A 14,917-nucleotide genomic window follows, 5' to 3' on the forward strand; every position below is an offset into this window, starting at 1 on the left:
GCCACTTCAATAGCAGACAATGGTAGGTTCACATCTGGGCCAGATATCACAGTATGCACAGTTACATTACTCCCAGTTACCTCAAAGCCAGATTCTAGTTAGCAAATAGTTATCAAAATACCTTGTTCTCAGTAATCACAGCGGAAGCTGATTCAGTTTTGTCCAACTAGTACCATATTCATGTTTGCCCAATTAGAAGAGAAGAGCCTAATGTTGTTACTCCTACTTATGGCAGAAAATCATGAGGTTATATGCACAACTATCACGATAAGACCAGATCCACTAATCACACACATCTAGTACATTAAGGCGTGGTTTCTTAATGCCCAGTCATCATAGCAAATACAGATTATGTTATGTCCAGTTAGCACATGCGGACCTACTTCCAGTATGCCAGATCAACCACAAAGTTGATTTGTGTGCAGATGTATATTTCTGCACAGTCTAAACAGCACTCATGCACCAAACAGGCATCTTGGTGCTAGGAAAGGATGGATAGCAATGCAGGGTGCAGAGTGCTGTCTATCTAGTTTTGTGAAATTGTTTTTGGCCGTTTACAGAGCCTTATTTGGCGTGAGTTGAATTGAAGCTGGCAATACTTTCTAAATTAACATTACCTGTACTGGGAAGGGTATGCTGCATAGCAATGTTTCCTTTAGTGGGGTCGAGGCTCATAGGTAACATTTTAGAATCATTGAGCAGAGGTTGCAATGTGAAATATAATGCTTGGCCTTATCCTAGGTGCATTTGTAGCCGCCTCCTTCCACTGCACTGCGCACAATGCAGGCAAATTAGAGGCTTTTAATTCCCAATGGGGGTCAGTGGATGCTTCTTAATGCCAATGCTGCATGGTCTTTATGACCTAATCAGAGAAGTAAGCATGCTGAAGCGCTCTGGATGAGCTGGAGATGGTAGATACTGCACCCACACAGGCCCAGTTGCAATAGTGTGGGGGACATTTAAAGTCCCCAAACAGAAGTCCCTTTCACATGAATAGCAGCCATTTAAACACTGCAACCAAAAACGGTCTGGGTTTTGCTTTCCCTGTCACATGAATGGCAGGCATTTAAACATTGCAACAAAAACGGCCTGGCTTTTCCGTTTGTTTCATGTAAAGTTTGAGAGCCATGTGGAAAGGGGCCTACCAATCATTACCAATGGACAAGCAGCAGCGCAATTCCCAAACGGAGGAATCAAAGAATCCTGTGATTTGGAAAACAGGATTAAAAAAAAAAATTAAAAGCAAAAATGGCCTGCACATGTGTTTGCAAGTAAAAACGGCTTTAAAAGGCCACAATGGAAAAAGATATCACTGCTCACAGAAATATGTAAGGAAAGCAAAACATAATGTGTGAGGTGACCAAAGCAAATGTATATTATGTTCCACCCACATAACTCCATTAACAGTTGGAGAGACACTTACTTCAGGAAAAACCTGTTTTGGCTGGGTGCAGGACCTTCACAATGAAAAGCCCCACTCTAGCTGGATGTTACACCTCCCATCTAATAACCCTGCAATGAAATGTGATGGTGCTGAAGGCATCACAATTCTATTCTGAAGACTGGCTTGCAGGAGAGAAGAGACTTCAAAAGAAGCCCATCTCTGGCTGAAGCATGACAAAAAGGTGTGATCCCTTGTTGCACCCATTTCAAAAGAGCCCACACTGACTTCAAAGAGATCCATAAAAATCTCTGGTCACATGTGAGCCCACGGATAGAGATGGCTGTGGGGGATGAAGCAGCCACCCCATTTGTTGAACAGGAGACACCCCCAATTAATTTAACATACTATTTTCATTTTAGGCATGTTGCGCAGCAATCAGACTGAGGATTAATTTCACCTTTATCACTCATTTATCAAAAAGATGCACACCATAAAGAGTCAACTCTCTAACATACGACTGACTCTCCTCTGTGCCCTTACAATAATGGACTTCACCAACTTCCTACCCTGCACAATTCAGGAGAGAACCTTGAGACTCCGAGCTAGATTACCACAGATCTACGAACCTAAAACTAACAGTATAAGGCCCTCAGAATCCTGTATCAGGCCTACTACTCTCGCCACCAACCATATCCTCACCTGTGCTACCTTTCGACCAGCACAAAAAATGCAGACCAGTACCCCTGCCCACTCTCCTCACACTCACACCAGAACCAACCACCCTAAACTAAACCCCCCCATCTCAAGGACAGAATAAAACGACTATCTCAGGAGCCCTCATCAACGCTAGATCCCTAATGGCGCATACTACTGACATTGCAGACATAGGGCCTCATTCTGAGTATGGAGGTAATCATGGCGCTATTTGCGCCATTACTACCTCCCACACCGGTACCGAGTCCACCCTGGTTCAATGGGGACTTACAGGTCCATTCCGACCTTGGAGGGACCGGTAAGTCCCCATTGAAAAAGGCAATCCCCATTCCCATTTCAGCCCCCATAGGGCTCAATGGGAATGGGGAGGGAGCTAATAACCGTACCGTTATTTGCGGTACCGTTATTTGCTCACTGGTCCCTTTGCGGCTCCCACTAAGGGACCTCGGAATAGGGCACAAAGGGATTACCGGCACCAATGTCCTTAACGGTGCCCGGTATCCCTTTGCGCCCACCTCGTAATGAGGCCCATACTCTCTAGTGACGATTTAGACATTTTGGCTGTTACCGAATCCTGGCTACATGAGGCGGCAGGTCCAGCCCTTATGTTAGCTATACCCGACAATTACCACATACTCCGGGTCAACAGACCTAATTCCAAAGGTGATGGCCTTGCTATCATAGCCAAAACCAACTGGTATTAAGACTAACCACACCCCCTGAAATCAAATCCTGTGAATTACTTGCAGATAAACTCCATATCTCTAATAACTGTACTCTAACCTTCTTACTATACAGACCGCCTAGTCCAATAGGGAATTTTGAGGAAGACCTATCTAGCCTCCTCTCAAAAACATTAAAAACACCTCACAGCTCCTATTGCTATGAGACTTTAACCTGGGCTTCGGTGACCTGGAGGATAACAGCCCCAATCCATTGAAACCATCTTGACAGAACACGGCCTAACCCAAAAAGTCCTCGCCCCCACTCACTTGAAAGGACGGATATTAGACTGGATAGCCAACTTGAATTGTTCTACCACCATTACCAAAATAATCCCTCAACACTGGACCGATTACCGACTCATCGGTTTCTCGGCCTCCATAGAGCCCCAAAAATCCAAAAACCTTGACATAGCACCACCCTTACCAACTAGAAGTAAAATAGACATCACCGCCAAAAAAATTACTTCTTCTCCTTGTACCTACCCTCTCTTCTATTACCAATAATTCTGATCCTAACAAACTAGTAGAGACCTTCAAAAACACTATGACTAAGGCCCTCAACGCTATTGCACCAGTCAAACTACGCAACAGCAAACAAATGCTCACCTCAATACTTGGCTCACACCTCAACTAAAAGAATTACGGTTTCATTAGAGGAAACTCCAAGCCATTTGGCAACACTCACCCAAAGTTGAGAACAAAACTTTACTAACCATCTTGCAAACATGTTCAAGAAAGAAATAATCCTCACTAAAAGGAATACTTTCAATGAAAGAATAACTAACGCTAATTCCAACACTAAGGAGCTTTTCTCCATTCTGTGTGAAATGGAAAATCCTATTCCACCTACAGATAATATCACAAAAGACAAACAAGTGTGCATCAGCATCCAAAATGACTTAGCTAACAAAAATAGCCACCCTGCAGTCCAAAATAGCTAACAAAAAAACATCCTTGCGATCCTCTGAGACACATCCCTCCCTGCCCACTACTATTCAAAAAAGAAGTACACCTTTCACATTCACCAAAATCTCCATACCGGAAACTGAAAATGTTATATTATCACTGAAGCCCTCCAACTGCCAGTGTGACTGTTGCCCAGCGCAAATAATTAAGGATGCAGCTAGAGACTTAGCATCTTTTATCTCTGTTCTCATTAACGCTTCCTTCAATACGTGCACTGTCCCCAACAACCTCAAAGAATCTTAGGTGTTACCACTCCTTAAAAAACAAACCTTATATCCGGCCATCCCAACTAACTACAGATCTATTACAACAGTCCCATTTCTCCTCAACATCATTGACAGGGTAGCCTACCTCCAAATACAAAGCTACCTTGCGCCAATCTCTTACTAGGATCGCGCCAATCTGGCTTCAGACCACAACACAGGACTGAAACAGCCTCAATTGATCTAAAGACACACATTGACGAGTTGAAGGACAAAGGTAAAACAGCTATTCTACTCTTCCTTGACCTCTCGGCAGTTTTTGACCTGGTGGATCATGCAGTGTTATGCGAACACCTAGCGTCAGCAGCACATTTCTCGAGTGATGCCATAGCTTAAGTACAATCCTTCCTAGCTAACCAGACAATGAGAGTGTTCTCCCCTTCAGCCTCAGCAGACCCAATCCAAATCACCTGTGGTGTCCCACAAGGTTTGTGCGTCTCACCAACAATGTATAATATCTTTACCAAGCCACTCTTTGATAAACCTGACAGGCTGGGAATCTCATACACTAACTATGCTGATGACACCCAGATCCTCATACCCTTATCGGGCAACTTTGTTGAAGACACAGCTCTGGTAAACAAGATATACCTCCTCATTCAGGCATGGATGGTCTCACATGATCTCTGCTTGAATGTCGATAAAACTGAGATTCTGATTCTGGGCTCTGACCATAATCTAAAGAAACTTAGCCCCAATTACGCAGCATTTAATATCGATGATAACGATATTAAAGTAGTAACTGAGGTAAAAACGTTAGGTTTTTACCTTGACTCTAAACTAACACTAAAACAACAAGTTAGTTCCATGGCCTCATCTACAGCTTATACCTGTAAACTGATTAGGGCCTGCAGACCATTTCTATCTGAAGCCAGCTGCTTCATGCTTGCCAATGCATTAATAATGTCTAAATTAGACTACTGTAATGCCCTCTACGTAGGTGCCAAAAAAAAAAATCCTAAACAAAATACAAATTCTACAAAACAACACCCTGAGAGCAGCCTTGAATATACCCCACAGAGAGCACATATCCAACTTCAGAAGAGACCAGCACTGGCTAAAAATTTGTGATAGGATACCCCTTAAAACGGTATCCCTCGCCTTCAAATGCCTGAACAATGCCGCACCTCCCTATCTCTCTGCCAGTCTGACCAGAACAATCTCCTCTCACCAAACGAGATCTTCTAACCATCTCTACCTCGAAATTCCTAGATTTAGACTTGCCAAATCTGGCAGAGGCAGCTTCCCTGTCAAAACAGCTCTCGCCTGGAACGCATTCCCCACTGCCCTCCAGAGTGGAACAGCCATATTCCAGATTTAGACACAACTTACTGAATTGGCTTTGTGCTGAAGACATCTAGTAATCGCCCCACACCCAGGTCAGCTATTAATTTGCTTGCCCACTACTCCCTGGCATTCTTGACCCCAGGAGTGTTAACGACTGCATCATGAGGACGTTGCGTACCTGTTTGTCCGGTTGAGGACCTTGAAGATGATGTCAGGCTGTCAGGAATCCTGCGGAGATGTGGTGGATGACGCGGGAAACCAGCCCAGCTCCCGCCTGAGTGGGAACCGGGTTGGAGATGAACCAGCTCCCAATGCCACGGGTGCGCTCTCCCCTGATTTGCATGGCGTCAGGACAGTGCAAGCACTGACAGAGGGAGCCTTTCCAGAAGACGGTACTGAGTTCCAAAAAGAAGACTGGATCCGGAAGATGGAAGACCCAAGGAACAGGTCTCAGTGGTAGTGGTTGAAGGCTGGATCCGGCAGATGGGAGACCTGAGGATCAGATCTCAGAGGAAGTGGTTGGCCCACAATGAAAGGTACCTAGGCAGAGGGAGGCAGAGCAGGCAGGCAGACAAGGTACAGAAGGGCGAGAACCAACTAAAAAGGAACAGAAGGGGAACTACCCCAACCCAGAAGGAAAGGAAAAGGGAGCCCCAACCACAGGACAGGGAGAAGGAAGGACAGGACAACACAACCAGGGAGTGTACCAGGAGGGTACAGGAACAAGGAAAAACGGGAATCTGGCTATAGGTAAGGAAGGCACAAGGAACCGGCGAGGAAACACGATCCAAATCAAACCGCGTTGAGACGCGGTTTGAATGAATGGCCGGGCTCCTTAAATAGAGCTACCAACACCTGGGAGGCTTGGAACGCAAGCCGTGCTGTCTCCCATGCATTGGTCAGCCCGGAGAGAGGCGTGGACTGCAAGACTGTCCAAACCGGGTGCCCCGTGCAGCGCCCATGCGCGGAGAACGGGAAATGGCCGCCCGCGCATGCGCAGACCAGCATGCCCAGGGAACCCGGAAGCACCCGAGGACCAGGACAACCCCTGACCCCCCAAGCGAAAGCGCGGGTACATCCTCCAGGATGGGGCGCGCCGCTTCAGGTAAGTGAACCCCAAGGCGGGCGGCATGACACTGTGCCCCCTCCCAGAAAGACCCGGGGCCCCAGGCTTCCAGGGACAACAAAGGAAAAAGTCACGGACAAGACAAGGTGCATGCACATGACAATGACAACGCGGCTCCCAAGTACGATCACAAGCAGGGTAACCCTTCCAATCGACAAGGAACTGGAGCATGCCCCGATGAATCCGTAAGTCACATATTTCCTGCACTTCAAATTCAGGGACCCCCCGTACTTGAACGGAGGATGGCCGAGGACTGGAACGCCCAAAGACATCCTTCACAAAGGGTTTCAAAAGGGAAACATGAAACACAGGATGCACTCGCCAAGATTGGGGTAACACCAGGACAAACGTTTGGAAATTCTGAAAGGCCCATAGAATCAGGGTGCCAACTTGGTGGGCAGATTACATACCGGCAGGTTCTTGGAGGACAACCAAACCAAATCGCCCACCCGGAAATCAGGCTACGTGGTCCGACCCTTATCTGCCTGCTTTTTCATACGCTCCCGTGCCTCAACCAGGGTTCTCCGGGCCAGGTCGTGTTGCTTCTGGATGTCGAAGACCAATTGATCTGCAGATGGAACAGCGCTGGGCAGTACTGGACTAAAAGGAACCAACTTGGGATGTAGCCCGGTAGAGCAAAAGAAAGGGTTGCCACCAGTAGCAGTATGAGTTGCGTTATTATAGGACACCTCAGCCAAATCGAGATTCTTCACCCAGTTGGATTGAGTTGCATTGGCATAACAGTGTAGGTACTGCTCTAGAGTTTGGTTAGTTCTCTACGTCTGTCCATTAGTGTGCGGGTGATAACCAGAACTCAAAGCTCTGCGGATACCAAGATGATTGCACAACTGATGCCAAAATGAAGAGAGAAACTGCGAGCCACGATCTGAGATGATCTTCTCCGGTAATCCATGCAGCCGGTAGATGTTGTGTAGAAATGCCAGAGCCATCTGAGAGGAGGTAGGAATTTTAAGAAAAGGTACAAAGTGTACATACTTTGTGAAACAATCCACTACCACCATAATGCAAGTGTAGCCCTCAGAAGGCGGAAGCTCGACAATAAAGTCAGTGGCGATGGTGTGCCATGGGTAGGGCGGTGTTTCGGTAGGCTGAAGTAGTCCCAAAGGTTTTCTCCTTGGCGTCTTGGTCTGAGCACAGATTGGACAACCCTCCACATAACTCTTGACCTCCTTGGCCCAACCCGGCCACCAGAATTGTCTAGAAACCAGCTCCTGAGTAGCCTTGATGCCACGATGACCACCGACTTGCGAATCGTGAAACCCCTGAAGAATGTCTAACCGAAGTGAACACGTCGACATGTACAGTCGTTTCAAAAAGAACAGAAGACCATTGCGTTCAGTGATTTGTGGTCATTTCAGAATGTCGGCTCGATCTGGGTCAACCAGTGTTTCTTGTACGATTCTCTGTAGATGAGGAGAAATCGTCAGAAGAAAATGCTTAGGAGAAATCAATGGAGTGTTCAAACTGCTATCCTTCTCTTCCTTCTCCAGAGAGCGAGATAAGGCATCAGCCTTCAGGTTCTGAGAGCTGGGGATGTAAGAAATGCTGAAGTCGTAGTGAGAAAAGAAAAAGGCCCACCTGGCCTATCGAGCGGTGCGACACTGCAAGGATCGTAAAAACTGCAATTTGCGATGATCAGTACGGACCTCTACAGGAAAACGACCACCCAGCAAATGGTGCCTCCACTCCTCAAATGCAGTCTTGATTGCCAGGAGCTCCTTCTCTATGACTGCGCAGTTCTGTTCACTCGGAGCGAGCTTTCAGGAGAAATAGGCCACCGGGTGTTCTTCGCCAGATATAGGATGCTTCTGTAAGAGAACAGCGCCAACAGTGAAGTTGGAAGCATCAGCCTCAACGATGTAGGGCATCTCATCGTTGGGATGACGTAAAACAGGAGCTGTACTGAATGCCGTCTTCAAACGGTCAAAGGCTGCTGACGCCTCTAAATCCCAAAGGAACGGAATCTTGACACTGGTCAAACGTGTCAATGGGGCCGTGACACGTGAAAAATGAGGAATGAAGCGCCGATAAAAATTGGCGAATCCCAAGAATCGTTGAAGGGACTTCAAGTCGTGAGGTTGTTTCCAATTTCGGATTGCTTGTACCTTATCGGAATCCATGTGGATTCCAGCCTCGCTGATCACGTACCCCAGAAACTCCATCTTGTTCCGATGAAATGAACATTTTTCAGCTTTGGCGAACAACTGATTCTGTGATAGACCTAGAAGAACCTCTCATACATGTAAAACATGTTCCTCCGGATTGTCAGAGAAGACCCGGATATCATCCGGATAAACCCAGACCGAGATTCCAATCAAGTCGCTGAAGATGTGATCCATAAACCGCTGGAAGACGGCCGGGGCATTACACAACCCGAAGGGCATTACCCTGTATTCGTAATGCCCAAATGGAGTCTTAAAGGCCGTCTTCCACTCGTCACCCTCTTTAATTCTGACCAGATGGTAGGCTCCGCGAAGGTCTAGTTTGGTAAATACTCTGGCTGATCATAAGGACTCCATGATGTTCCGAATCAAAGGTAATGGATACCTGTCCTTAAGGGTGATGTAATTGAGTTGGCGATAATCGATACATGGCCACAGGGTACCCTCCTTTTTCTTCACAAAAACAGCGGGAATCCCGCGGGGGATTTGGAAGGTACGATGTATCCTTTATGACACAATCGTCCAAGTAGATCCGAAGTACCAGTCTTTTGGTCTGGGTCAAGGCATAAACCTTCCCATGAGGGATCACCGCACCCGGGATCAGGTCAATGGAACAATCTAAAGCTCTGTGAGGTGGAAGGGGTATGTCTCAAGGCTCAGAAAACACAGTCCTCAGGTCAGCATACGCATGTGGAATCTGGGACAAGGAACACAAACCAGATGGGTTCTTACCAGAAGTAAGAGGGGTTGAGGTTGGTGACTCCAACGACGTGCCGGAACCACAACATTCTTGAAGGCAAAGAGCAGAGGTAAACACTAGAATACGAGACTCCCAATTGATCGAGGGATTGTGTCGCAGAAGCCAAGGTAATCCCAACACCGCTTGATATGAAGGCGACTTGATGACATTGAGAGCAATTCTTTCCTCATGACCCTCGATTCGCAATAGCATGCCAACTGTATGCAATCGTATGGGTCCGGAAGATAAAGGTGTTCCATCAATGACCTCCACTGATATCGCATTTGTTCTGGTGAGCAATGGTATGCCACTGTTGATGGCGAATTCCTCATCAATATAATTACCGGAAGCCCCACAATCCAACAAACCATGGTCATCAACTGTTTTATCATGCCACTTCAGATTGATTTTCAAAATCATCAAGACGGCCTGCTGCATAGGTGGAAACGCCGTACTGGCACAAGAAAGGTCTTGTAGCAAAGAAGGACCTGTCGTAGCCTTTCCAGTAGACGACAGGTCTCCTAGTTTCCCCCTTTCTTGATAGGACGCAAAGGACAGATACCCAGATAGTGACCTGCAGCTCCACATTATAGACACAGTCGCAGACTTCTCCTGCGCTTATTTTCTTTTTCAGATAAGGGACCTCTTACTGCACCCAATTGCATAGGTTCTGTAGAGGAATCCGAAGGTGCTGGCATTCCAGTTGGTAGGGCTGACGGCCTGGGGTACACCTTCTCGAACCGACGTCTCTCACCCTTTCTCTCGGCCAATCTCTGGTCTATCCTCAAAACCTGTTCAACAAGTTTCTGAAGATCTTCGGGTTCAGGAATGTGCAACAACTCATCCTTGTATTCCTCTCTTAATCCCCGGCGGAACAAGGTCTTCTGTGTTATCTCTGGCCATAGGGAATCAGTCGCCCGTTGATAAAAATGGCCGATATAAGTGATTATATCGGTATTGGCCTGTTGAATATCCATCAATTGATTCTGTGCTGTGGAGGCCAGATTAGGAGACTGGAAGACTTCCAAGAAGGCTTTCTCAAAGGCCACGAAATCACTAAGAATGGGGCTATTAGTAACTACCAGGGGTGTAGCCCAAGCAAGAGCGTTTCCAGACAAGTTGCCCAATATGTAGCCGATCTTGGCTTTATCATTATTGAAATGAGTCGATCGGTAGAGGAAATGTATCCGACAATGGTTGCAGAATTCATCCACACGTCTGGGATCTCCATCGAACTTGATGGGTACAGTGTGAGCCGTGGTGTTTTCAGACAGTGGAATTGCCCCAATGTTCTGTGTCACCATTTGACGCAATGTCACATTCTCCTGACGGAGTGCAGTCATCTCAGCACGAAGAGCTTGTACTTCATTACGAATACCTCTGGTCCTCTTCCATCTCAGAGTCCGAAGTATCCGAAGGCAGGCGTCTCAATCTGTTAAAGACTGCGTCACAAGGACGTTGCATACCTGTTCGTCCGGTTGAGGACCTTGAAGATGATGCCAGGCTGTCAGGAATCCTGCAGAGATGTGGTGGATGATGCGGGAAACCAGCCCAGCTCCCGCCCGAGTGGGAACCGGGTTGGAGATGAACCAGCTCCCAACGCCACGGGTGCGCTCTCCCCTGATTTGCGTGGCATCAGGACAGTGCAATAACTGACAGGGGGAGCCTTTCCAGAAGACGGTACTGAGTTCCAAAAAGAAGACTGGATCCGGAAGATGGAAGACCCAACGAACAGGTCTCAGTGGTAGTGGTTGAAGGCTGGATCCGGCAGATGTGAGACCCGAGGATAAGATCTCAGAGGAAGTGGTTGGCCCACAATGAAAGGTACCTAGGCAGAGGGAGGCAGAGCAGGCAGGCAGACAATCTACTGAAGGGCGAGAACCAACTAAAAAGGAACAGAAGGGGAACCACCCCAACCCAGAAGGAAAGGAAAAGGGAGCCCCAACCACAGGACAGGGAGAAGGAAGGACAGGACAACACAACCAGGGAGTGTACCAGGAGGGTACCAGGAACAAGGAAAAATGGGAATCTGGCTATAGGTAAGGAAGGCACAAGGAACCAGCGAGGAAACACGATCCAAATCAAACCGCGTTGAGATGCGGTTTGAATGAATGGCCGGGCTCCTTAAATAGGGCTACCAACACCTGGGAGGCTTGGAACGCAAGCCGTGCTGTCTCCCATGCGTTGGTCATCCCGGAGAGAGGCGTGGACCGCAAGACTGCCAAACCGCGTGCCCCGTGCAGCGCACATGCGCGGAGAACGGGAAACGGCCGCCCGCGCATGCGCAGACCAGCATGCCCAGGGAACCTGGAAGCGCCCGAGGACCAGAACAACCCCGGACCACCCAAGCGAAAGCGCAGGTACATCCTCCAGGATGGGGCGCGCCGCTTCAGGTAAGTGAACCCCAAGGCGGGCGGCGTGACAAGGAAACTCCGCCCGACTCCATGTCTTCTACATTCCCTCTATTTCTGCACTCTATCCGTACCACTCCACCAGCATCATGCACACTTACTTTATGTTCTGTAACTGCTTCACCATCCGTACCTATCTATTAGATGGTAACTTGCTTCAAATACCTTTATATGACTCCATGTATATGACATTCCTGATATCATGTGTGCACCGTACCCGTACCATTCTACCTGCAGCTTGTAATCCTACTGTATGTACTGTAATTGCATTATACTCTGTATTCACCTTTTCTATGTTGTAACTAAGCTTCAAATGTTATGTTCTTCTAACTACTGCACTCAGCTACCTAAGGGTTTGGTGCACATTATCAAATAGACAAACAAACATGTATGCCACTTTTCATGTAATTTCCAGGCGGTTTTAGGGGTATAAAAAGCATCTCCCTGGGACTCTGGGAACTGTAATGGCCAGTTAGATTATGTTTCTGGCTGATCTGAACATGTGACAATTCTGAGAGTTGATGAAAAAGGTTAGAAATTAAATTAGGAACATTCTTGATAACTTACATAATCATAACTGTTGAACATTTTATGAAAATGACAAAAATGTGACACATGGCCATGCTACATCGTACGGATTTGGCGGTTGGATTATCTAATTCGCCATGATCAGCTCAAGCAGAATATATGTTTCATATGGCAGTGGTTAGTACAATCAGGAAGTTATGATACATAACTAGTTTTTGCCAAAAATGTGTAAGGAGAACAAAGGATGAAGACAAATGGAAAAATACAGATGGTGCTCCCCTCCCCTAAACCAATCCGGACTGCGGGCGAAGAGAGACAGGGTCACTGTCCAATCCTAGCATCAGGGATTATTGCAGGGTACTCCCCCTAAATTGTAACATTAGTGATGTCATTTCTGCTGCATAAGGGGGACTGTACTAGGACAGAGACACACAATAACCGGGTAAGACAGCAAAAGGAGGATGGAGAGGAAGCTGCTGAAATTTACCATCTTCGAGAGTGGAGTGACCAGACCCCTGCCCTATTTTTCCAGAGTGTCCTGAGATCCAGCTGGCTTTCCTGAATCTTAAACAAAGTCTTGCTATGTAAGTACGAATAAGCCTTGCCCTAAATTGCATAGGCCCTTCATTTTGTAGCAGTGCATCCGATATTTCCCCATTGAACACCCTAATTGCCAGTGTAGTTCAGTCATCTCCCCATCCGAGAATCTCTGGTTTGCCTGTGTTTGTTACCATATCCTCATTGAAAGAAAAAAAACTCATTTGTCTGTGTAAATCCTTAGAATTATTGGAAGTAAATCAATTAATGCCCCCATTGAATTTCACAAATCGGGATTGTCGAAACCAACAATCTTGTTCCCAGCGTTTTCATTAATTGTTATAGTCATTAAAGTGTTGCCCCGAAATAATGATTCCCTTTGCGAGCTGAAAACCGAATTTGTCCATGTATTGTATGCGTTACCAAACAAATTCCTATTTGCAGCTCTCAGTTTAAACACCAACTGGTTTCATTAGTGTCAGCAATCCCTTTGCCCAGAAGTCTACCTGTTATGTGCCTCTGTCATTGTAAATGAAAACCGATTTTCCTATTATAATTTACCCCTTTCGCAGAGCCTACCTGTTATTACAAGCCTCAGTGTAAATGGATTTCCACTTGTCACTGTATTTTCCCTTATTATTTGCTATCTCCCAAAAAACGATTTTCCTACTCTATTTATATTTTCCCCGGTGTGCTGATTAGTATTCTCTAAAACTTTGCCTGTCTCTTACTGTGAGCAGTTACATATTTCTTCTATTCTGTCCCCTAGCAGTTATGAAAAATAATAAAAACCCTATTCTTCCCTTTTGCTCCAAAAAAGAGGTTTCCCTTTTTTGCTGGCTTCCCATCTTGTGGTGGTGAGCTTCACCCCAAAACCTATTTTCCCTCTACATTCCTACTCCTTGCCACTGCTTTCCTTTCAAAGGAATCAAGTCCAATTGATGTTTGGGGGTGAGTGTTCCAGGGGGGGTGCTTAACTGTAGGTACTATTACTTTGTGGTAAATTGTCCTTTTTCTGTTCTGCCATTAAAAACTGGAACTAACTGTACTAGTATTTATTTATTTATTTTACATTTATAAAGCGCTCACACAGCCCGCAGGCATCGAGGCGCTGTTACAGGAATTGTTTTTTTTTTGTTTTTCTTAGTTGCGTAATTGTGTGGTTTTTTTTTTTCTTAGTTACGTATTTATAACGCGCTTAAACACCCAGAGGTTTCTAAGCGCGGACCCGGGGATCGAACCTGTTGTTGCTTCGTTTCGTCTTGCTTCCAAGACGCGCACGCTGCCGCTGATCTATCCTCCCAGTATCTTAACCTGGTTGTTTTGTAGAGATTATTACATTTTGTGTTGCCACAACATTGGTGGCGGTGTAATTGGTTAATTTTCCTTTTTCATTAAATAATAAATTAATACATATCTTATTGATACAGACCGGCCTGGTTCCTAGTCCATTGTGACACAGGGTATTTGTGGAGGTTGGGTGCGAGACGAGTTGGAAGCCTACTCAAAAAGAATCCGTAGTATATTAAAAATAAAAAACCTTTTATTGTGCGCCACATTCATTGTAGGGGGAGGAGTTCACTGGCTGGCATGTGCTGTGTAATAAACTGTGACAATAGTCAACTCTTACTGAACAGAACGCCGTTACTAGAAAAAACTCGACGACAGGATGGAAAAAGTGCAACATTCTTTTTAATACTCATCTGTATGGAACAGATTATGCTTATGTATTTTATTTGGGTTTTGAAAGGTAAGCTATTGTCAAAAACAATGCCCAGGTTATTTTACTTATAGTACTGCCAGGGCAGACAGCTCGAGTATAATCAATAAAGAATGTGTTGTCTCGCCTGTGATTGTGATGGCTGTAATGGAGACCTTGTTGCTGGAAGGAATTTTAATCTGTTGCAGTTCCTCCAGGTACCTACTTGCATTTTCCATTGCTTGAAAATGGATATCCAATGCTTTCCAATCACCATCCAACCAGAGGAGGATTTGGGGGCCTTCGCATAGGTATAGAGTTGTATGCCTATTATTCATTAACAGATCTTCTAAAG

General features: G+C 46.1%; 1 protein-coding gene across 5 annotated transcripts in view; it reads left to right on the forward strand.

The window, feature by feature from the left end:
• The window catches only part of ARPP21 (cAMP regulated phosphoprotein 21), a 443,564-nt gene that overhangs the window by 62,976 nt on the left and 365,671 nt on the right, over window positions 1-14,917 (forward strand). The gene's annotated exons all lie outside the window — the stretch shown is intronic.

Source organism: Ambystoma mexicanum, chromosome 5p (genome assembly GCF_040938575.1).
Source record: "Ambystoma mexicanum isolate Mex_15411 chromosome 5p, UKY_AmexF1_1, whole genome shotgun sequence".
Classification (NCBI taxonomy): domain Eukaryota; kingdom Metazoa; phylum Chordata; class Amphibia; order Caudata; family Ambystomatidae; genus Ambystoma; species Ambystoma mexicanum.